Source organism: Saccopteryx leptura, chromosome 7, assembly GCF_036850995.1.
Source record: "Saccopteryx leptura isolate mSacLep1 chromosome 7, mSacLep1_pri_phased_curated, whole genome shotgun sequence".
Taxonomy (NCBI): Eukaryota; Metazoa; Chordata; class Mammalia; order Chiroptera; family Emballonuridae; genus Saccopteryx; species Saccopteryx leptura.
The window spans coordinates 79,425,674-79,451,196 of NC_089509.1; positions in this window are offsets into that span (position 1 = coordinate 79,425,674).

Consider the following 25,523-nt stretch of genomic DNA (forward strand, 5'->3'; position numbering starts at 1 on the left):
CAAGTTGTGATTTTATATGCTTTTTAAAAAATTAATTACTAGGCCCAGTCTGTTTAACTAAGTGATAGAGCATTGGCACAGAGTGTGGATGTTGTGGGTTCAATTTCCAGTCAGAGCACACAAGAGAAGTGCCCATCCAGTTCTTTCCCCTCTCCCCTTTCCCCACCTGCAGCCATGGCTCGATTGCAGCAAGTTGGTCCCGGTGCTGAGATGGCTCCATGGTCTCTGCCTCAGGTGCTAAGAAGAGCTCAGTTGCTGAGCAATGAAAACATGCCCCAAATGGGCAGAGCATCACCCCCTAGTGGTCTTGTTTGCTGGATCCAGTTTGGGGCACATAAAGAGTCTGTCTCTGGCTCCCCTCCTCTCACTGAATTAAAAAAATAATAATTACAAAATAATTTTTTTAAATATTGGAAGGCAAGCTGGTAGATGCTCTGTTTATTACATACATATCTTTAAAAAATCTTATTAAGCTCAATTGCATTTCTCAAAGTTGTCTTTAAATTTTATTTTTTCCACTAAAGAAATGATTTGAGAGATGCAAAGAGCTAATTTACTCTTGATTCTACTTTATTCTAAAAATATAACTTACAATGGGGAATAGTTTTATATGATTATAATATATTTTCTATACTTTAATTCACGTGAATGGACATAGTGACTGTTAAATAGGCAGACAAATACTTGCTAATCTATAAATGTGACAGTTGTGTTTAATAACAATTCAAAATCTATAGACAAATGAATGAATGAGGAAGGGCTTTGATATAGTTTCTCACCAAGGCACTACTGACAGGTTGGGTGGGACAATTCTTTGTGAAGAACTGATCTAATGCCATGGGCTGTTTAGTATTCATGGTTCTTACTTCTAAATTTCAGAAATAACTGCCCTTAAATCTTCCTCATTATTGTGTCTACCAATGGCATGGAGAAAACAATACCTCTCTTCGGCTTGAGAACGATAGATCCATGGTAAAGATACCTTGTAGTCATCTAAAAAGCATCTTGAATTTATAGCTAGAAGTTCAATTTAAAAAAGTGATATTTATTCTTTTATCTATTAAATATGTGGGCATTTTGTTACTTTATATAATGTCTTCTCTATGAAATCATGTCACTGGATTTTTTTCTGGCATTGCTACCAGAAGGTTATTCTCCATTGAAGTAGTTAAAATGTCCTTTAGATTCTAAAAATTACATACATTATCACTTTTCTTTTCACTAGATTTATGAAATTTAGATTTCTCTTTTCTTTATAGTTACATGGCTTATAAAAATTACTTTACTTGGATTCAGACATATCTCATTTTTTAGAATTTTACTCTCATGGGTTACTTCTTTGTATGTATATTATTATTATATATTAATGATATATTATCATCATTATTATTATTATTACTACAACTATTGATTTAAAATGATGAAAACAATTCTTTTATATATTTTTGTTATGTTAATTTAAAATGGGAGTATCAGCAACTGATGCGTAAGATCCTTTGCTTATTAAACTTGCCATCTGGAGTGATCTGTCTTCATGTATTTTACTGTTGAAGTTTATTTATCATACCAATGTTTTTAAAAAAGTAAGCAAAAAATGAGCTGATAACTTTCAGTGTTTTCCCTTAATTTGAACAATTTTTTAGAGGATAGTATCTTAATCAGAAGAGAAAACAAAACAATATTAAATAAATGTAAACATGCTACTTACAACTATTAAATGCATTTTTAAATAAAATTTATAATGTCAAATAATTTTAGTAGTAGACTTTTTAAAATGATGATAATTGCAGAATACAAATCAGATTTTGCAATATATACAGTGTCATAAATTAAAAAAAATTCTACTTGGCACAGTTCAAATTAGAAAATACAAGCCTGTGGTTTGAAAGATTATATTTAAAGTCAAATATTTATTAGTTTTAAATATAGATCTGTTTTAGTAATCAGGTTTATGATCACTCCATTCTTAATACAATAAAATAGATGTAGGTTGCTGGGTGCATCCCGGTCAGGGCACATGCAGGAGTCTGTCTTTTTCCCCTCTTCTCACTTAAAAAAATGATTAATTAATTTTTCCTGTTAAAAACTAATTTATTTAAGGTCTTCTTTTAAGAAAATCAATGTAACTATTATGTACTACTTCAGGATATACACACATGTCTTTTTATCAATTTTTTGTCTTGGGTAACCTCAAGATGAGTAGCTTTCTGAACACAGCTGCTTAGTCTTAAAAGTTTATATAGAGGCTTTAACTTGGTTAAGTCACATACACAGGGAACCTTAACTGAAATAAGTCATGTACCCACTCCAGTTAGTCTCATCAGCACATCACTATCTCAAGTCTGTGTCTGTAAGTAGCTTTTAGAGCAGGCAAGCAGGGTATACTTTTCAAGCACAAGGGAGAGGATGGGAAGAATCCCACTTTCTGGGTCCAGCTTACGTCAAATTGGTTATCATGTCTTCTTTATGACCTTCCCCAACAACCATATACTTTGCTTGTCTGATGAAAACATAGAATTGTCTTTACTACAGTTATTCAAATTCTAAATATTTGTATGTCTAAATATATGTATATATGTGAATATAAATAAGCAATTCAATACATGATTTGAAAATAATGTAAAAATTTTGTTTTACTCTATATCTTTCCAATTTCTCATTTTTAAAAGCAGACCATTATTTTGCTATTGAACCATCAGTTGCTGATACTCCCATTTTAAATTAACATAACAAAAATATATAAAAGAATTGTTTTCATCACTTTTTAAAAAAAAATTGATAAAAAGACATGTGTGTATATCCTGAAGTAGTACATAATAGTTACATTGATTTTCTTAAAAGAAGACCTTAAATAAATTAGTTTTTAACAGGAAAAATTAATTAATCATTTTTTTAAGTGAGAAGAGGGGAAAAAGACAGACTCCTGCATGTGCCCTGACCGGGATGCACCCAGCAACCTACATCTATTTCCAAAGCTCAATCAACCAAGCCATCCCCAGAGTGTGAGACTGACACTGGAACCAAAGGAGCCATTGGCTATGAGAGGAGAAGGGGGAAGTGGAGGTAGGGAGAAGCAGATGGTTACTTCTCACGTATGCCTTGACCAGGGATCAACCCTGGATGTCCGCATGTTGGGCATCCACAGGCCAACAAACCTCGGTCAAGGAACATTAATCTAAATAAAGATCTTTCATAGTTAATTTTCATTAGTTTTTCTTCTTATACATTTTATCTATTTTTATATCATGTCTGTGCCATAGTTATTTTCTAGTAGTACATAGTAAACATATTGAAGACAGTGTCTTTGGCTTATAAAAAATGTTTACTGCCTGAACAGGTGGTGGCACAGTGGATAGAGCATCATTAGCCAGGGAAGCCAAGAACTCAGGTTTGAAACCCGTAGGTTGCCAGCTGGAGCACGGGCTCATCCAGCTTGAGCACAATCTCACCAAATTGAGAGCAGCGTCGCTGGATTGAATGTGAGATCATAGACGTGACCCCATGGTCTCTGCCTTGAGCCCAAAGGTCACTGGTTTGAGCAAGGAGTCACTGGCTTGGCTGGAGGCCCCCAGTCAAGGTACATATGAAAGAGCAATCAATGAACAACTAAGGTGTCACAATGAAGAAATGATGCTTCTCAACTCTCTCCCTTCCTGTCTGTCTGTCCCTATCTGTCCCTCTCTCTGTCTCTCTCACCAAAAATAAATAAATAGTAAAAAAAAACACAAAAAATGTTTACTTATATCTCTTGTCCTTATATATTTGGTAAATGGATTTGAAGGTAAAACTGCTTATTCGGACAAGTGTGTCTGAAATTATTGGTCTTGTGTTCATGGTATCTCTGAATAGTAGTTTTGGATATGAAAAAAGAAAATAATCTAGCTATGCCAGCAGATTATTTAACATAGAGAACTGGATAGTTTAAATCCTTGGCAGACAAAATCTAATAAAAGTACTAGTATACAGTCTAACTATACTGAATTACAGAATATGTGTGGAAAAAAAGTATTTTATTACACAAAGAAAGGCCCTACCCCCAAATTTAGTAATCAAGGTCTGTATGAAAGAGAAATATAAAGATTAGAATAGCCAAAAGCAAACTCAGCTGTTTTACTGATAGTTTTATATCTACTAGCTTCCAACTTCCAAGTTTTACTGAAGATATAAGCTGTTTCGGAAGCTTATAAAGGTTTTCTTCTTTATTGCAATGACTTCTCCTGTTTTTTTCACTATTTGAGTCACTTTCTTATAAACAAAAAAATCCATATTAGATTATTAAAAAGTAAAATAATAAGCAAGAAAAATCAGCCAAATTTTGGTGACTGCCAGTTAAATTGCAAATGTTCAGTTACATCAATCAGCTCCATAATTGTGAACTTTATCAAATATAGCATCCCAAGGTTCTCTTGAATATATCACTGATGATTTGATTTAATTAAAAATTATTTATAAGTTTTTATAGTCTTGAATGATCGCTCCAAGATTTATTATTACTTGTCTTGTTGACCATGGCCATTCTAACAGGTGTGATGTGAAATCTCATTATAGTTTTAATTTGCATTCTCCTAAGGGCAGTAAAGTTGAATATCTTTTCATATATCTGTTGGCCATTTGTATGTCTTCCCGGGAGAAATGAATGTTCAGTGTCCCTGTCCGTTTTTTAATTGCATTATTTTGTGTTCAGTTGTATGAGTCTTTTATATATTTCAGAAATTAACGCTTTGTGAAAGCTGTTTCTTGCAAATATCTTCTCCCATTTGGTTAGTTGCCCTTTTGTTTTATTGGCAGTTTTTTTTTTGCTGTGCAGTTTTTAGTTTGATATAGTCACATTTGTTTATCTTTTCCTTTATTTTCCTTTCCTTTAGGGTCAAATTCACAACATCTTCTCTAAGGCTAGGGTACATAAGTTTTGTACCCATGCATTCTTCTATGTAATTTATTGTTTCAGATCTTATATTTAGGTTTTTAATCCATTTTGAATTAATTTATGTACATTGAGACAAACTGTAGTGTTTCTTTCCTTTGCATATGGCTTTGCACCTGTCCCAGCACCATTTATTGAAGAGGTTTTCTTTTCTCCATTGTGTGTTTTTGAATCCTTTGTCAAAAAATTATTTGTTCATATGCATGGTTTTATTTCTGGGCTCTCAATTCAGTGCCACTGTCTGTGTGGATGTTTTTCTGCCAGTATCATGCTGTTTTTATTAACATGGCTTTATAGTATAATTTGAAGTCAGGTAGTGGATACCCTTGGCTTTCATGCTTTTTTCTCAGGATTGCTTTGTCTATTTGGGATCTTTCTTGGTTCATGCAAACCTGGTGATTTTTTTTTTTTTTTTTGTCCTTTTAAAAAAATGTCATTGAAATTTTGAAAGAGATTGTGTTAAATCTGTACATTGTTTTGGATAATATGGGCATTTTACCTATGTTGATTCTTCAATCCATGAATTTGTACTATCTTCCCATTTCATTGTGTCTTTTTCAATGACTTTTAATAATGCTTTGTAATTTTCAGTATAAATGTATTTTACATTACTTGTTAGGGTTATTCCTGGAAATTTAATCTTTTTTTTTTTTTGCAGTTGCAAAAAAAATTGTTTTTTCATTTTTTTTCTGCAATTTAATTGTTAGTATTTAGAAATGTGGATTTTTTCATGTTGATATTGTATCCTGGAACTTTACTCTATTTGGTAATTGTTTCTAATAGTTTTATTTAGTGTAGTCTTAAGGGTTTACTATGTAAACAATCTCTACAAAAAGTGACGCTTTTTATTCTTCATTCCCAATTTGGATGTCTATTATTTCTTTCTTTTGCCTGATTGCTCTGGCTAGGCCTTCCAGAACAATATAATTCTTTTTTTCTCTTAACACAGAAAGAAGTATTACTGCAAAATATCTCATGCATGAGCTAATTAATTTCTCTTTATCTAATTTATTATATTTTCATGATAGTCTATAGTGTGTCAGTATTGAACTTAACTCTAGGATAACAAGGATGTGGATAATCCTTCATATAATTATTATTTAAATTAATTTTAATATTTCAGACTCTTTAATTAAATTTATTAGGGTGATTTTGGTTAATAAGATTATACAGCTTTCAAGGGTACAATTCTATGATATATCACCTGTATGTTGCATTATATGTCCAACACCCAAAATCAGATCAACTTCTGTCACCATATACTTGGTTCCCTTTGCCCTTTACTACCCTCTTACCCCCCTTCCCTCTGGTAACCACTGTTGTATGTATATTACTTTTTGTTTGTTCATTTGTTGCTTCTAATTTTATATCTCACATATAAGTGAAATCAATTGGTTCTTACTTTTTCTGTCTGACCTATTTTGCTTAGAATGATAGTCTCAGGATCAATAAATGTTGTTACAAATAGCAGTATTTCATCCTTTCTTATGGCTGAGTAGTGTTGCATTGTATATATGCAACATCTCTCCTTTCTCCAATCATCTATGGAAGGACACTTCAGCTGTTTCCGTGTTTGGCCATTGTAAAAAATGTTTTAATGAACATAAATTAGAGTGTATATATTTGTGAATGAATGTTTTCAAATTTGTAGGTTAGATACTCAGAAGAGGGTAATGGGTCATATGGTAATTCTATTCCTAATTTAATTTTTAATTTTTATTAATTTTAATGGGGTGACATTAATAAATCAGGGTACAGATGTTCAAAGAAAACATCTCCAGGTTATCTTATCAATTCAATTATGTTGCATACCCACCACCCAAAGTCAGATTGTCCTCTGCCACCTTCTATATGGTTTTCTTTGTGCTCCTCCCCTCCCTCCAATCCCTTCCTCTCCTCCTTCCCCCCTACATAACCACCACACTCTTGTCCATGTCTCTTAGTCCCATTTTTATGTCCCACCTATGTATGGAATTATACAGTTCTTAATTTTTTATGATTTACTTATTTTACTTTGTATATTATCAAGATCTATCCATTTTGTTGTAAATGATCCAATGTCATCATTTCTTATGGCTGAGTAGTGTTCCATAGTATATCTGTACCACATCTTCTTTATCCAGTCATCTACTGAAGGGCTTTTTTGTTGTTTCCATGTCTTGGCCACTGTGAACAATGCTGCAATGAACATGGGGCTGCATGTGTCTTTAAGTACCAATGTTTTTGAGTTTTGGGGGTATATACCCAGTAGAGGGATTGCTGGGTCATATGGTACAAAACAAAGAACAAACATCACATGATCCTATCAATAGATGCAGAAAAGGCATTCGATAAAATACAACACAATTTTTTGTTTAAAACACTCAACAAAATGGGTATAGAAGGAAAATATCTCAACATGATAAAGGCCATTTATAATAAACCATCAGCTAACATCATATTAAATGGCATAAAACTGAGGACTTTCCCCCTTAAATCAGGAACAAGACAGGGTTGTCCACTCTCTCCATTCTTATTTAACCTGGTGCTAGAAGTTCTAGCCTGAGCAATCAGACAAGATAAAGAAATAAAAGGCATCCATATCAGAAAAGAAGAAGTAAAGGTTTCACTTTTTGCAGATGATATGATCCTATTCCTAATTTTTTGAGGAAATGTTCTAGTGTTTCCTATGGTGACTATACTAGTTTACATTCTCACCAGTAGTGAATGAGAGTTTTTTTTTCTCTACAACCTCTTTAACACTTGTTACAACTTTTCTTTTTGACCATAGCCATTTTTATAGGTGTGAAGTGGTATATCATTGTAATTTTGATTTGCATTTCCCTAATAGCTAGTGAATTTGAGCATCTTTTTATACACCAATTGGCCTTTGTATGCCTTCTTGGGAGAAGTATCTGTTCAGCTCCCCTGCCCACTTTTAATTGCATTATTTGGTTGATGTTGAGTCGTATGCATTATTTATATATTTTTGGTATTAACTTTTTTTTTTAGTATCTCAGATTGTTTTATGGTACAACTGGTTAATCTATAGCTTGATCTACCACTAATTATATTTCTAATAGTTTTATTAAATTAATATACATACACCATTACTCATTGTAAGTGTATAATTCAATCTTTTTAAATAAATTCATGATTTTGCAACCATAAATACATTGTTTTAGGACTTTTATTTTACCCATCAAAATGCCCTTGTAACCATTTGGCATCTATTCCATTTTCATTCCTTGACCTTGTCAACTACCAATTTCTATAAATTGACTTTTTCTAGAAATTCCTAAAAATAGAATCATAAAACATGTAGTCTTTTGAGTAGTATGATGTTTATGAGATTTATCTACTTACTATGTTAGTGGTTTTATTTCCTTTTATTGCTGAGTAGTATATCATTATATAATTATACCTCTTTGTGTTTATCTATTAATTAGTCAGGGGAAGATTGGATTATTTTAAGTTGTCATGTAATAAAAAATGACAATATGATATTACACATGCAAGTCTTTCTGTAGACATAGGTTTTCACTTCTCTGGTAGATAGATGAGGCTAAGGGAATATTACTGGATCTTATGGTAAATATATGTTTAACTTTTTAAAAAATTGTTTTCTAAATTGGTTTTATAATTTTTATATCTTTACTAATAATGTATAAAAGTTTGTTTTCTCTAAATTATTGTCAACACTTGGTATTATCAATCTTTTGCATTATGATCATTCTAGTGCTATTTCAAGGTGGTTTAATTTACATTTTCCTACTAAATAAAGATGTAGAACTTCTTTTCATATGTTAAATTAATATTTGTATATCTTAATTGGGAAAATGTCAATTAAAATGGTTATCCCATTTCTTAAAATTTTTTATCTTTCTTATGATTGAGTTATAAGAGGTATTAGATATTATAATATAGGTACTTTATCAGATATATATACCTATATAACATATAAATTATATATATATATGTAAATTTATTTTACTAATGATACTTTTTGAAGAACATAGTGTGAGTTTGGTCATGTACAAAAAAGTCCAGCCACTTCTCAGTGATGACTTGGCTTTCTCTCTATGTCTGACTTCTTTAGGTCTTCGCTATGCACGCACAAAGCTTTCCATTTGTCAGGGATGTGTGGAGAGCCTTATATTGCTATTCTCTTGAGTTTCAGTTCCAAAATCTATTGGCACTTTTTAAATTTTAACACATTCTGTTTTTAGTCTTTTTCCACATAAAGCCAATTGGAATTTTTGGTTTTATATTATTATTCCTTAATGTAATGCTAATCTTTCTTTTTTTAATCAATTGTTTTTTTTATGTATTACTTTTATAAATTATCAGTTTTATCTATCTATGATAGATGATGTAATTTATAAGGTCCTTTCCCACTCTTTCCTCTGTCTTCTGCTTGTTCTTGTTCATTGTATTATTTCTTATGTTACAATAACATATATTTACATTACATTTCAGATGATCAACTCTAAATGTAAATAAATTTTAAAACCAGGCTTTTAATTATACTTTCCCCTTTATTTTTTGATTTTTGACGTTGATCTTATGTTATTATTTTCTGGAAAAAGAGAATGATTGGATATATGTTCTCTATGAGTTTCTGTGTATTGAAAAATATGTCTCTTTGCTTTTACATATAGGTGATAATTTAGATGCTTTGAATAAACATTTAGATCTCATTTTCCCTAAAGATTTGTAAACTCCAAAATTCCCATATGTTAAATTATGATTTATAGAAGTTTTAATACATTCAATTACTTTACTTCTTATAGATAATCTTTTGGGAGAGTGTATAAAAATAAAGAATCTAGAAACCTGTATAATTATTAACCTTTTCAACTGCCTTTGTTCAACTACCATCAGAATTAATGGATCAATTTTAGCTTTTTTATTTATAAATTCTTTTTTCCAAACTTTGAAATCAAGTGTCTCTTAATATTAATATGGTTTAATTAAATTATAATCTTCAAAAGATAGTTTTTCCATTTTTTTTTATTTAAGGTATTCAAGACATTACTGGTAGTTCTTAATATTTTGAATATTCTTTTTTTATTTCTGTGTTTTCAATTCTAATTATTTTTAAGTTTTATGCTTTACACTATTTTTCTGTGAAAGATGTGTAAGCCAATGTTTTTAAACTTTATGTAATTATTTTACTTTTTATCAATATTTTTCTTATTCCAAAATAATATCTTGATAAAATGATTCACTTTAAATACTATGTTTTAATTGTGGTGTTATATATTTTATTCTTTAAGTACTTTTTTCACTTTATTTTGTATATTTAACATGTTTGATGTTTAAATATACTCATCAATGAAACTCAGAGGTGGTTTTTTTAGTCCAACTTTTTGATGATGGTTACTGGGAGATAGTGATCAAAGGAAAATTCATCAGTAGTGTCAAGGTCAAGATTTGGTATGTTGTGCCACTTCGCACTTTAAAAAAAACAACAACTTTCTTGTTCCTGTGTAAAAGAAATAAAGTGAAGGAATACTAGAAAGATTAAAACAATAATATCAATTATTTAGAAGACTAACTTAAATTTTGGGTATTAGTGGTGATTTTGGCAAAGGAATGCCTACCATGGTGAACAGAATAGAAAATATATGAACAATATTTTGGTAGTGTATTTTAAGATGGCATATTTTAAACCACTTTTGAAATATGATGATAAATATCTTTCAGAGAAAGTTTAAAATTTTAGTAGAATACTATAGAAGAAAAAATATATATAAGAATGTCAGATGCAACGAGGTTTAGACTTAGGTTTCCAAGTTGCAAGACAAATTGTTTGCACAAATAAAATCATAAAAAAAAAAAAACTAAGCCTGACCAGGCGGTGGTGCAGTGGATAGAGAGTTGGATTGGGATGCAGAGGACCCAGGTTCGAGACTCTGAGGTCGCCAGATTGAGTGCGGGCTCATCTGGTTTGAGCAAAAAGCCCACCAGCTTGAACCCAAGGTCGCTGGCTCCAGCAAGGGGTTACTTGGTCTGCTGAAGGCCTGAGGTCAAGGCACATATGATAAAGCAATCAATGAACAACTAAGGTGTTGCGACACGCAATGAAAAACTAATAATTGGTGATTCTCACCTATCTCCGTTCCTGTCTGTCTGTCCCTGTCTATCCCTCTCTCTGACTCACTCTCTGTCACTGTAAAAAATAAATAAAAAAAATAAAAAAAAACTAAGATAATTAAAGTAATTCAATTAGAAAACTAATGTATTCTGCTCTTTCCACAAACTTGTTTACAACAGATTAAAGTACAATAAATGTGTGTAAGTAAATAAAATTTTGAATGTTCTAAAGAAGGTCAACAGTAAATGTATTTCTGAACTCTATTAATATTACTTGGAAGTAAAATTATATAAATTTATATACAAATCTGTATGTTCACATTTTTCCAAATATGCTAAATGATTGTATATAAGAGCTTAATAATTATATAAACTAATGATATTTTACATTGTATACCATTCTAAATGCCTGACAATGAGAGGGGATGATATTTTTCCAAATTATTGACATATTAAAAGATTCTAATCCAAACATTATTTTATTGATAAAATAATCAATTCATTTATTAGAACAAATTAGATTGTCATATATAAACAGAGAGAACTTGCTTTAACATTTTTTATAACAAATATCTGCCTGGGTTAATAAAAAAACTATGAGATGGACACACAGAGCTTTTATTTTTCAGGGAGACACAAGCATATATTTCCAACTTAAATTTTTAAAATTTAATAAGATACATTGCATGACCGAATCTCTTTATATATAAGCATAGAAGGAAAGCCAAAATACAAAAATGCATTTCTGACTCCTTTGTTTTTGAATGTATAACTACTCACTACTTTATTATTTCACATTCATAAGTTGCTCATGAAATGAATTAATTTGTTATTGATTAGTATTATAAATCTCATAATTATTTTAACTCTGAAATTTAGTACTTATGAATAAGAAATTGTATTTTTTGTTCCACTTCTAGTTTTAAAAACAAAATATTTTTGCTAAACATTTATATCTCCCCATACATTCTCCAACAGAATGAATGTAAAACATTTTTGACAGTTTCTTAATTTGTACTCTTTGTACTATGTGGATAGTTGATATTAGCATGATTAATCTCTAGACAGCTGCTTCAACTGAAATTACTCTAAATGTTTTCATACTTTTTTTGAACTCAAAATTAGAAATTTCATGTTTCTTAAGCTGTTCCATGACATATTTTACATCAGAGTAAACTAGGTAAACAATATTATGACTGTAGTCATTTTTTCTTTGCTACATTATGTTAGTTTTAGACAATTGTTATTATCATTTCTATACTTTGAAATCATCAATGTTATTTGTTTTTTTTAATATATAAACAAATTCTACATTCTTGTCTATAGATTTTAATATAAATTAGGCCAAAAGGAAGAAATACAACACTAAAGTATTTAGTGTTCATAATCCTATGGACACTTTCTAGAAACAAAGACAGTCTTATTTGGATGCACAAAAATTGTATAATTTTTATGATAAAAAAGGAAATTCATTTTTATATAAGGGTTTGTAGAAATACTGGGAAAACATCAGAGTGACAGGCTTCAATCTATAATATAACACATTCTATAAGTGAGAAATATAAATAATGTGTATGAAAGTTATGCTATCTATCTTTTTTATTTCTCCATAAACAAATGATGAAATTGAAAGTATTTGGCTAAATATTTACCAAATTCTTCAGTGTTCATTATTATAAATGTTTGCTCAGAGCAAGCAGGTTTATGTATATTGCAGAAGAATGGTGAAAATTTTATATAAGTGGCCTTAAATGCTCCTGGAACTGATCTTTGGTGTGACGATATCCTGGACTCCTGGTAAAGGTTGATGCCGATTCCTCCAGGTTAAACACAGACATAATCTAAGAAAAATATATTTTTGTGTGGAAAAGATGGATATTCTTAATATGAGGACGTTGAAGATTATCTTAGGACTTATTGTATATTCTCATAAATATGTTTAGTGTAACCTCACAATTTAAAGTCATTACAGATAGTTTTGTAACTAAGGATCACCCCACAAAAAGCTTCTGTTTGGAAGCTTTTAATTTTGGATGATTTTCCTAAATTTTAATTTGAACAGTCCCAAAATAAAAAAGAGTGATTTATAGTATTCAGCCCAAATTTCAGAGTATCTTTCAAGCTCCTGGCACATACATGAAAGAACCATATGATATGTAAGATTTCCAGTTGGGACAAAGGGAGAACTTTAGCACAGCCTGAAAGTGACAGAGATAAAAACATTAACATTATGCTGTGGAACAAGTTTTAAGTAAAAAACCCAGGAAGCTAGATGATTAAAACTGTCCCTTTTCCTTGGTTTATAAGAAACTGAACCCCTTAAAAGGAGTTGGAGGAAGGACAGAGGGTGAAAGCTAATAATTCAAAGTCATATTAATAAGAAGAAAGATATCTTGATAACTCATATTGTGGACAGCTTTGAACATAACTAGGTTCTATTTGGTGAAAATATAAAGGAGTTGTCTGTTTATCTGTCATTACATGAACAGGAGACTATTGATTTCCATTTTCTTGTTTTACCATTATATATAATTAATGTGAACATTGAAGACTTTGAGTCATTGCAATATCATGAAATGCTTTTGACATAATGAAGGAGAGATTATTAGATCATGTTCAGAATAATTCTGCTGCATTATCAGCTTATATATTTTTGCAAAAAATAATAAACACATACTATTTATTATTTGTTATTCAGAATTTTTATATAAGATGATTACACTATATCTTAATTATGTTATTTTTAATCAGGATTTTATAAGTAGGAGTTTAACACATAAAATATGCACACATTATGTAAATCATACTAAACATAATCATCATTGCAGAATTTTCTGCAAGAATCAATTGATTTTGTGAAAAATCAGTTAAGAAAGTAATTATTTTTAATTGCCTATTTAATGAGCTCACAAGTTCAAATCATTTGTCTACTTTAGATTTAGAATTAAATATTTGGAGACTAATTTGTAAAGAAATAGAAACGTGTGTTTGAGAATTCTAGTACCTTCACTTCCTTGGGAAATATTTACAACTCTTCTTTTTCTTCTTCAACATATACAGAATAAAATATGTGTCTTAATTTTATTGTAAAAACTGAATTTAAAGATAACAGTGAAATCTGACACATAACACAGATTTTTAAAACCTATTATTTTAATCTCTCTTTTCTCTCAACATGAATTTAAACACACTTATCTATAAAGTACTGTTGTTGCTGGTGACATACTTGTCAATAAAATTTCATCCATCTTACTTTTCTTATATAGATTTATTAGACTTATGATACTCTTATCTCATTTTACATTTCACATTTTAAAATGCTACTTTCATAAACTAGAATGATTAACAACAATAACTTCAAAATTAATTAATGTTACCAAAGATGTGTCACTGTAGCAATAGAATATTAATGATTCTGGCTTTCTGAAGGATTACCTTTAAGGTTAAGAAGGTAACTGGCATCACATGAAAATCGGTAAGATGAAACACACAACTGTTTGCATAATTACAAGTCACCTCTTTGCTTGTAATCATTTCCCATTTTTGTTTTCTTTATATTGTATATTCATTAAATTTTTATAATACTTGTGAAACAACTTTAATTGCACAAGTTTAATTACTAATTTATGAAAGGTTGTTTACAATGGCTTATTTTCAGATTATAGAACAATTACAAATAATTAGTTCAAAGAATACCTTCAACATTCATAATTGTCAATTAAAGAAATAACACATTTATTTTATGAGTTAACTCATTCTATCTAAAAATGCGGGTACTGATTCCAACTCTGTGTAAAACACTGATATATCTCAAATGAGAATATGCTTTTCTAAAGCTAGACATTTCATTTGATTCTATTTACATCAAACTAAAGTGACTTTCCCATTTATACAAAAAAATCTAAGGTCAAATACTATGGGTTTCTCTTCTGTATTTTCTTGATATTTTACTTTATCACTTCTTTGTATACAATTCTAATATATATTAATTGTTTATCTTAAATTTAACAAAATTATCTTGAGGTCTGACTTTGTCTAGTATTGCATCAAAAATAACTACATTCAGATGATTGTACTTCCAGTAATGTGTAATTGGTACCTATCACATCAACAATCTGCATATAGCGGATCTTAATTTCCTAAAAATAAAGAAATAATCAAACAAACTAATAAATCATCAACTATCTGAAATTACTGAAGACTAATCTAGAGCAGGCAGAAGTTGGAGGGCAGTCTACACTTAGGAAAACAGAATGGTATTAGATAACTTTTCTATATTATGTATCTGCTATATAATATAAATATTTGCCTTATATAAAACCTAAAGTCGCCTGACCTGTGGTGGCGCAGTGGATAAAGCGTCGACCTGGAAATGTAAAGGTCGCCGGTTCGAAACCCTGGGCTTGCCTGGTCAAGGCACATATGGGAGTTGATGCTTCCAGCTCCTCCCCCCTTCTCTCTCTCTGTCTCTCTCTCCCTCTCTGTCTCTCTCTCTCCTCTCTAAAAATGAATAAATAAAATAAATAATTAAATTTAAAAACAAAAACAAAAAAAAATAAAACCTAAAGTCTTACTGAATTGAAGAGCTAAAATAGAGTTCGGAAAAGGATATTAGCCAGATAGTGAAAGGAGAAATACTGGTATGAAAAGAGGTCTACAAGCCTTATATTTAGTTTGTATATAAACTCCACTCAAATCACTGGCTGGTTTCAACCCTATGCAATAGCAAAAAGAGACTCCAAGCAACCTACCTAAAGATAAAATATTTAGATGAGATTTCTTTTGCCACATGCTTCAGAAAGACCAAGTTGGGAGTTCATGTTTACCCACAATTGTATATTAAAATACATTTTAAAATATCTTTCAAATTAATATAACAGAATTCAAAGTCTCTAAGCACATTTTCATATTGTAAAGGGTATAACCTAAAACTAATAGGCTTTTTAAATATGAGCCATATATAAAAGGGGGAAAAAAAAGAAATGATAATCTAATGGTCCTAAACCCAAAAAGAGTTTAAAGAATCTAATGAAATTATACTAAAAAAACAAAAAACAAAAAGAAAATTATGCTTGTGATGAATAAACAGAGAGGAAATCTTAGCAGTTAACCTCAAACTATAAAAAATAAAGTCATACATAAGTAAATTCAAAAAGACAACACCTGAATTTATTTAATTGAGTTGCTTGTTTGGTGTTCAGTTTTATGCATTTTTTGTTTATTTTGAGTTTTAACTACTTATCAGAGCCATTTTTTGCAAATATCATCTCCCATTTAGTAGGTTGCCTTTTTGTTTTGTTGGCAGTTTCCTTGCCTGTGTAAAAGCATTTTAGTTTGATATAGTCCCATTTGTTTATTTTTGTCTTTACTTCCCTTGCCTTTGTGGTCAAGTTTATTAAATTCTCTCTAAGACCAAGGTTTATAAGTTTAGTACCTATGTTTTCTTCTATGTAATTTATTGTTTCAGGTGTTAAATTTAGGTATTTAAAACATTTTGAATTAATTTTGCACATGGCGACAAACTGTAATTGTTTCATTTTTTTCTGCATGAAAAAAGAAACCTCATTCACTGCTGGTGGGAATGTAAATCGTATAGCCACTAAAGAAAACAGTATGGTGGTTATTAAAAAAAAAAATAGAATTACCATATGACTTAGCAATCCCTCTTCCAGGTTTCTACCCAAAAAACTCAAAAACATTTATTCACAAAAATATACACACCCCTATGCTCATTTCAACTTTTCCATAGTGGTAAAAACATGGGGACAACCAAAGTGTCCTTCAATAGAAGATTGAATAAAGAAGATGTGTTTCATATACACTATGGAATACTAATCAGCCATATGAAAAGATGAAATACTGCCATTTTTTTAAAGTCCAGAAGAGTTCAGTTTATTTTTAATTTTTTTACATTTTTTATTATTAATTTTAATGCAGTGACATTGATAAATCAGGGTACATATGTTCAGAGAAAATATCTCCAGATTATTTTAACATTTGATTATGTTGCATACCCTTCACCCAAAGTCAAATTGTCTTCCGTCACCTTCTATCTGGTTTTCTTTGTGCTCCTCCCCTCCTCCCACCCCCTCTCTTTCCTTCCTAGCCCACGCCCCCCACCCCCGCACCCCCCCTTACCATCACATTCTTGTCCATGTCTCTGAGTCTCATTTTTATGTTCCATCTATGTATGGATTCATACAGTTCTTAGTTTTTTCTGAATTACTTCTTTCGCTCAGTACAATGTTATCAAGGTCCATCTATGTTGTTGTAAATGATCCAATGATAGGCATTTTTTCATATGCCTACTGGCCATCTGTATGTCCTCTTTGGAGAAATATCTATTCATTTCTTTTGCCCATTTTTATTTATTTATTTATTTATTTATTTATTTATTTATTTATTTATTTTTTGGATTTTTCTGAAGTGAGAGACACAGTCAGACAGACTCCCGCATGCGCCTGACCAGGATCCACCTGGCACGCACACCAGGGGCGATGCTCTGCCCACCAAGGGGGTGATGCTCTGCCCCTCCGGGGCATCGCTCTGCCATGACCAGAGCCACTCCAGTGCCTGGGGCAGAGGCCAAGGAGCCATCCCCAGCGCCCAGGCCATCTTTGCTCCAATGGAGCCTTGGCTGCGGGAGGGGAAGAGAGAAACAGAGAGGAAGGAGGGGGAGGGGGAGAAGCAAATGGGCACTTCTCCTGTGTGCCCTGGCCGGGAATTGAACCTGGGTGCCCCGCACGCCAGGCCGACGCTCTACCGCTGAGCCAACCGGCCAGGGCCTTGCCCATTTTTTGACTGGATTGCTTGTCTTCCTGGTGTTGAGATTTACAAGTTCTTTATAAATTTTAGTTATTAACTCAATATCAGATGTATTGTCAAATATGTTCTCCCATTGTGTAGTTTCTTTTCATTCTGTTCTAATTGTCTTTAGCTGTGCAAACTTTTTAGTTTGATATAGTCCCATTTCTTTATCCTGTCTTTTATTTCACTTGCCTGTGGAGATAAATCAGCAAATATATTGCTGCGAGAGATGTCAGAGAGCTTACTGCCTATGTTTCCTTCTAGGATGTTTATGGTTTCACAGTATACATTTCAGTCTTTATCCATTTTGAGTTTATTTTTGTGAGTGGTGTAAGTTAGTGGGCTAGTTTAATTTTTTTTGCAAGTAGCTGTCCAATTTTTCCAACACCATTAATTAAAGATGCTGTCTTTACTCTATTGTATGCACTTACCTCTTTTGTCAAATATCAGTTGTCCATAGAGCTGTGGGTTTATTTCTGGGTTCTCTGTTCTGTTCAATTGATTTATATGCCTGTTCTTTTGCCAGTACCAGGCTGTTTTGAGTACAATGTCTTTATAGTATAACTTGATATCAGGAAATGTGATACCTCCCACTTTATTCTTCTTTTTTAAGATTGCTGAGGCTATTTGTGTTCTTTTTGGGTTCCATATAAATTTTTGGAATATGTGATCCATATCTTTAAAGTATGTAATTGCTATTTTAATTGGTATTGCATTGAATTTATCAATTGCTTTGGGTAGTATAGACATTTTAATGATGTTTATTCTTCTTAACCATGAGCACAGTATATGATTCCACTTGTTTGTATCTTCCTTGATTTTTTTTATCAATGTTTTATAATTTTCTGAGTACAAGTCTTTAGTCTCCTTGGTTAAATTTACTCCTAGGCACTTTATCTTTTTGGTTGTAATAGTGAAGGGGATTGTTTCCTTAATTTCTCTTTCTGACTGTTCATTGTTGGTGTATAAAAATGCCTCTGATTTCTGAGTATTAATTTTATATCCTGCCACTTTGCTGAATTCATTTATCAGGTCCAGTAGATTTTTGACTGATATTTTAGGATTTTCTATATACAATATCATATCATCTGCAAATAATGATAGTTTTACTTCTTCTTTTCCAACTTGAATGCCTCTTATTTCTTCTTCTTGTCTGATTGCTGTGACCAGGACTTACAGGACTAAGTTGAATAAGAGTGGTGAAAGGGGGCACCCCTGCCTTGTTCCTGATCTTAAGGGGATTGCTTTTAATTTTTGCCCATTGAATATAATGTTGGCTGTGGGTTTGTCAAAGATGGCTTTGATCATGTTGAGGTATGTTCCTTCTATTCCCACTCTCACTCTGCTGAGATTTTTGATCATGAATGGGTGCTGGATTTTATCAAATGCTTTTTCTGCATCTATTGAAATTATCATGTGGTTTTTCTCCTTCCTTTTGTTTATGTGATGAATCACATTGATTGATTTGCAAATATTGTACCAGCCTTGCCTCCCCAGAATAAATCCCACTTGACCATGGTGTATGATTTTTTCCATATATTGTTGGATCTGATTTGCTAATATTTTGTTGAGGATTTTAGCATCTAAATTCATCAGGGATATGGGCCTATAATTTTCTTTCTTTGTGTTGTCTTTGCCTGGTTTTGGAATCTGAATTATGTTCGCCTCATAAAAGGAACGTGGAATCTTCCTTCCTCTTGAATTTTTTGAAATAACTTGAGAAGGATAGGAGTTAGTTCTTCCTTGAATATTTGGTAGAATTCACTTGTGAAGCCATCAGGCCCAGGGCTTTTCTTTGTTGGAAGTTTTTTTATATAACTGTTTCGATTTCATTTGGTGTAATCTATCTGTTTAGGTTTTCTGAGTCTTTCCAGGTTGATTTTTGGAAGATTGTATGTTTCATGGAATTTGTCCATTTAATCTAGGTTGTCTAGTTTTTTGGCATACAGTTCTTCATAGTATTTTCTTACAATATTTTGTATTTCTGTTCTGTCAGTTGTTGTTTCTCCACTTTCATTTCTAATTTTATTTATTTGAGTTGTCTCTCTTTTTTTCTTGGTGAGTCTAGTTAAAGGTTCATCAGTCTTGTTTACCTTTTCAAAAAACCAACTCCTAGTTTCATTGATCCTCTATATTGTTTCTTTAGCCTCTATGTCATTTATTTCCACTCTGATCTTTATTATTTCCTTCCTTCTATTACATTTGAGCTTCACATGCTGTTCTTTTTCTAGTTCTTTTAGATGCAGGGTTATGTTGTTTATCTGAGCTTTTTCTAGCTTCTTAAAGTGTGTCTGTAGTGCTATGAACTTCCCTCTCTGGACTGCTTTTGCTGTTTCCCATAAATTTTGAGTTGTTGTGTGCTCATTATCATTCATTTCAGGCATTTTTAAATTTCTTATTGGATCTCATTGTTAATCTATTCATTATTTAACAACCTGCTATTTACTTTCCATGTGTTTGAGAATTTTTGAGTTTTTCTGTTGTGGTTGATTTCTAGTTTCATGCCATTATGATCAGAGAAAGTGCTTGATATGATTTCAATCTTCTTAAATTTGTTGAGACCATTTTTGTACCTTAACATGAGGTCTATCCTAGAGAATGTGCCATGAGCACTTGAAAAGAATGTATATTCTGCTGCTTTAGGGTAAAAGGTTCTGAAGATATCTATTAAATCGAGTTGATCTATTCAATAGTTATTCCTTTAAGTGTGCTGTTTCTTTGTTAATTTTCTTTTTGAGGATCTATCTAGTGATGTTAGTGGGGTATTCAAATCCCCTACTATTATAGTATTGCTGTTGATCTCACCCTTTATTTCCATCAAATTATGCTTTATATATTTAGGTGCTCCTATATTAGGTGTGTAGATATTTATAATAGTTATATCTTCATGTTGGATTGCTCCCTTTATCATTATGTAGTGGCCTTCTTTATCGAAATACTGCCATTTTTGACAACATGGATACACCTTGAGAATGTTATGATATGTGCAATAAGTCAGTCAAAAACAACTAAGAACCATATAATTTCACTCATATGTGGGAAGTAAAATTGAAACTCATAGACACATACAACAAAATGGTGGTTTCCAGAGGAAAGAAGGTGGAAGGTAGCAAGGGTTAAAGGAGGTTATATATATGGTAACAAAGACAATTTGACTGTACGTGTTGGGCACCCAATGCAATATACAGATCACGTATCATAATAATATACACTTGGCACATATATGATCCCATTAACCATGTTATTCCAGTAAATTTAATATAAAAATAGGATGAAGGCAAAATAAAGAAATTTTTATGTCACAGAAATCCAAGAGAATTTGTAACCAGTAAACTCTCATATAAGTAATACCAAAGAAAGATGTTCAGGCTAAAGGGAAATGATACTGGATAGAATCCAAAATCAGCCAGAAAATAAAGAGTATGAAAGAACATAAATATGAGGAATTATTTTTTTCTTAAAATTTTGAAATTACACGTGACTCTGAAGAAAAATTATTACATTGTCTTGTGCTTATGTGATATATAGCAATAACAGCATAATGAATATGTGAAGAATAAAATATAAAAGTTAAAAAAAATTATAATCCAAATATGTATGATATATTTACATACATAAAGAATATATATAATGTGTGTATATACATATGTTGGTATACTATATATGTATGTACATATACATAGAGAGACTAAGAAAAAAAGTGAGGCAGAAGAGGCAGAGTTACATAATAGAAGGTTATAAGCTAAATTATAAATAGGTAAACTCAAATAGAATGCCAAAAAAAGTTTACAAGGTTTAAAAAATAATCAGAAAAAAAAATTCTTAACTACAAAAAATAAATTCAACCATATCAATGAGATTGTATTCAATGTTAATGAACTACACATATTTTAAAATTATATTACCAAATATCCACTTTAGAATAATCACATTGTGACTTTCAGGAAAAACATTATTTGATGAAATAAAGAGTGAATAGTGCAGCATGCAACTCAATTTCCAAAGTATTTTTACTCAAGGACACCACAGCAGTTCTATATGCTTTAAGTGTGCTTGTCCTTTTATCAGCCAGACTATTAAGATACATAATCAAATATCATAATTTAATAAAAAATAATGTTTACTTTATAAATAAGATTATTCTAAATTGGAACTAGCTTCCTTGTTGTTTTCACTGTATGTGTAGCAGTGAAAGTGCAATGGCGTCTAAAACATTTTAGAGTAATTATCTCAGTGCATGTTATGGTACCAGCAGTTTACCCCACCAATGACTGTGCACCATTTTAAATGTCAGCAAGAAAAAAAAAATAACACAATTATTAAAGATAATTTTATTTTGAAGATTTCCTGAAAGATTCTCAGGGGCCCTTTGCAATTCATATTTTGATGATTGCATTAATAGGATTAAATATAAGCAAGTTATTAATTAAGTATTCTAACTTACAATGTATTCAAGAAAAATTTAACATTCACATGTGTTTATTGCATATTTGGTGGTAACTTAAGGGAATGATTCAAAAGCCAGTATTCAGCCTGACCAAGCGGTGGTGCAGTGGATAGAGCATCAAACTGGGATGCGAAGAACCCAGATTCGAGACCCCAAGGTCGCCAGCTTGAGCGTGGGCTCATCTGGTTTGAGCAAAGCTCACCAACTTGGACCCAAAGTCACTGGCTTGAGCAAGGGGTTACTCCAGTGGTAGTCAACCTGGTCCCTACTGCCCATTAGTGGGCATTTCAGCTTTTATGATAGGCAGTAGCGGAGCAACCAAAGTATAAATAAAAGGATAGATTTAACTATAGTAAGTTGTTTTATAAAGATTTATTCTGCCAAACTTAGCAAAAATACAACATAAAGTACTTGGTAAGTAATTATTATTATATGTTTTAATTTGCTGTAACTCTGCTTTATAAATTTTATAAAGTAAAGTTACTTCCCCACTTTATAAATCACTGTTACTGTGGAACCAGTGGACAGTTAGAAAATTTTACCACTAACAGAGATACAACAGTGGGCAGTAAGTATAAAAAGTTTGACTACCCCTGGGTTACTTGGTCTGCTGAAGGCCCACGGTCAAGGCACTTATGAGAAAGCAATCAATGAACAACTAAGGTGTTGAAACAAAAAACTGATGATTGATGCTTCTCATCTCTCTCCGTTCCTGTCTGTCCCTGTTTATCCCTCTCTCTGACTCTCTTTCTGTCTCTGTAAAAAAAAAAAAAAAAAGAAAAAAAGAAAAAGCTGGTATTCATAACATATAGTAATATATAGTGTATATATATATAGCCTTTCACATTTGCAGATGTAGAGGAAAAAGTCAGTTTTTAGTCAAAGCAGTTTAGCTATCATCATTGAAATTGAAAGGCTGTTGTTACCAATGAAATATTGATTTTCACTTACTGAAATCCACATTTATTTTTACTCAGTGTCATGAAGGTTAGAGTTGAAATACATCTTTGCAGTGTACCTAAGACATAATGAAAAATGTGACATTATAAGAAAAATGTGACTGATGATAGTCACTCCTAACAGCTTGATCCCATAATTTACTTATTGGAGGCAGCAAAACCGCCCTAACCTGCTGACTGTCTCTAAAGTGTCAGAAGATAGTGTCAGGGGAAATATGTTGTCCTACATATATAAAGATGATGCCACTGATTCATTGGATTAGGTATTCAGTGTTAGTGATAGATTTATACTCATTCCCAATTGAGACACTTTTTTCCACTTACCCTTTTGACCACTGGAACTCATTCTTTGAGGAAGCTTTGGGGCTAGAGAGGGCAGTATGTGGAAAGTGAAGACATATCTAACTATAACATTGTGCTTTCTTATTCACTTATTTCCATTGGTTACAGACTATACAAAGATAATTTAAGTAAACCTAATTTATGCTTTGCCACTTTCTTTGTTTTGTGTCTTCATCTATTTAACAAAGTATTTTCGTATTGGTATAAATACAGATAGATATAGATATTTTCCTGCAAATGCTATTAAAGTTGTTTCATTATTCTACTCTAACAACTGCTGTAACACTTAGCTAGTTCTTAAAATAAACAACTAAAAATTTATTGATATGACTAAAAATAAAGAATGTAATCCAGAGAATATTAACAGAAAAACTGGGATGATTTTTTGGTAGTTTTTGAAAGAAGGGGTAGAGTAAGCTGTTATTTTGAGGTGAATTTTTTTGTTAATAAAAATATCACCCAGAGTGCTGGAGTTTCAAACTACTAAATTTAGGATTCATGCTTTTATTATAGAGATGTAATTAATAAGTTTTAGATATTTTATTCATATACATGTTATATTATTTTGGTTATTCTCAATAACAGCCAATGTCTTTATTCTTCTGATAGTAACTTATAATTACGAATACTTCATGCTCATTCATATTTTCACTTAACAGTCAAGGTTGATGATCTCTGGTGATATTTGTGGTATGAATAAAAGTAGTAGGGCCCTGGCTGGTTAGCTCAGTGGTAGAACATAGGCCTGGCATGTGGAAGTCCCCAGTTTGATTCCTAGTTAGGGCACACAGGAGAGGTACCCATGTGCTTCTACACCCTTCCTCCTCTTCTTTCTATTTCTCTTCCCCTCCCACAGCCAAGGCTCCATTGGAGAAAAATTGGCCCTGGGTGCTGAGGATGGCTCCATGGCCTCCACCTTAGGCACTGGAATGGCTCCGGTTGCAACTGAGCAACACCCCTGATGGGCAGAGTATAGTCCCCAGTGGGCATACTGGGTGGATCCCAGTTGGGCACAAGTGGGGGTCTCTCTCTGCTTCCCTGCTTCTCACTTCAAAAAAATACAAATAAATAAATAAATAAATAAAAGTAGTAAGATTATACTTCAAAAGACAATACCAAAAGAATAGTATCAGTCTATACTGGCATTATTCAGTAATTATGCAGCTTCCCAACTGCATTAGTTGACTATTATGACAACACTAATTTGAATATATTAAATTATTAAACATTATAATATAATATTTATATGCATATTATTGGAAATCAAAGTGCCTACAATCTTTTGTGTAGTTGACTGTTATATTAGTGATCACAAAATAACTGAGTTATTTTTCTGAGCATCAATTAATTTAATCAATGTTTTCAGCCATTTTATTTAAACTATAACATATAATTTTTTCCCATGACCTAGGAAATACTTGTTATATACCTTTAGCATAAATATATTTGTTTCTCTAGAAATAATTCCTTGGTCTCCTGATTTGGTGGAAGAGCCAAATATATGGATTCATAAAATACTCTGATTCTCATTCATAGAGATTATGACAATTTATAGCTAATTCTTTAAGTAATTTGTATTTTTCTACTGCCTAATTTGGTACACCATCTTGATTCTTTGCTACTGTCGCAGTTGATTGTAATATTGAATATTAATGACCTATAACATTATCTTGGTGCTGAATATAGCAGCTACACACAACTTTCATCAGATCAATAACAGAAAGTATAACTTGTTCTTTTGGTCTCTACAAAGGAAATTTTCAGAAGGCCATTCTAGCTTCATTACTATCTATGGGATTGATTGAGGTTATTGCAGCAACTATATCACACCGTTCAAAATCTCTCTCTGACCAATTCTGCTTCAATTACTCTCTCAAAAGTCTTATTCCTGAGACTCATTTTCATAAAAACTCCTGTATGCAAATCTGAGTCTGTTTTCTAAAAACAGAGTCCTAAGGCATTTAAT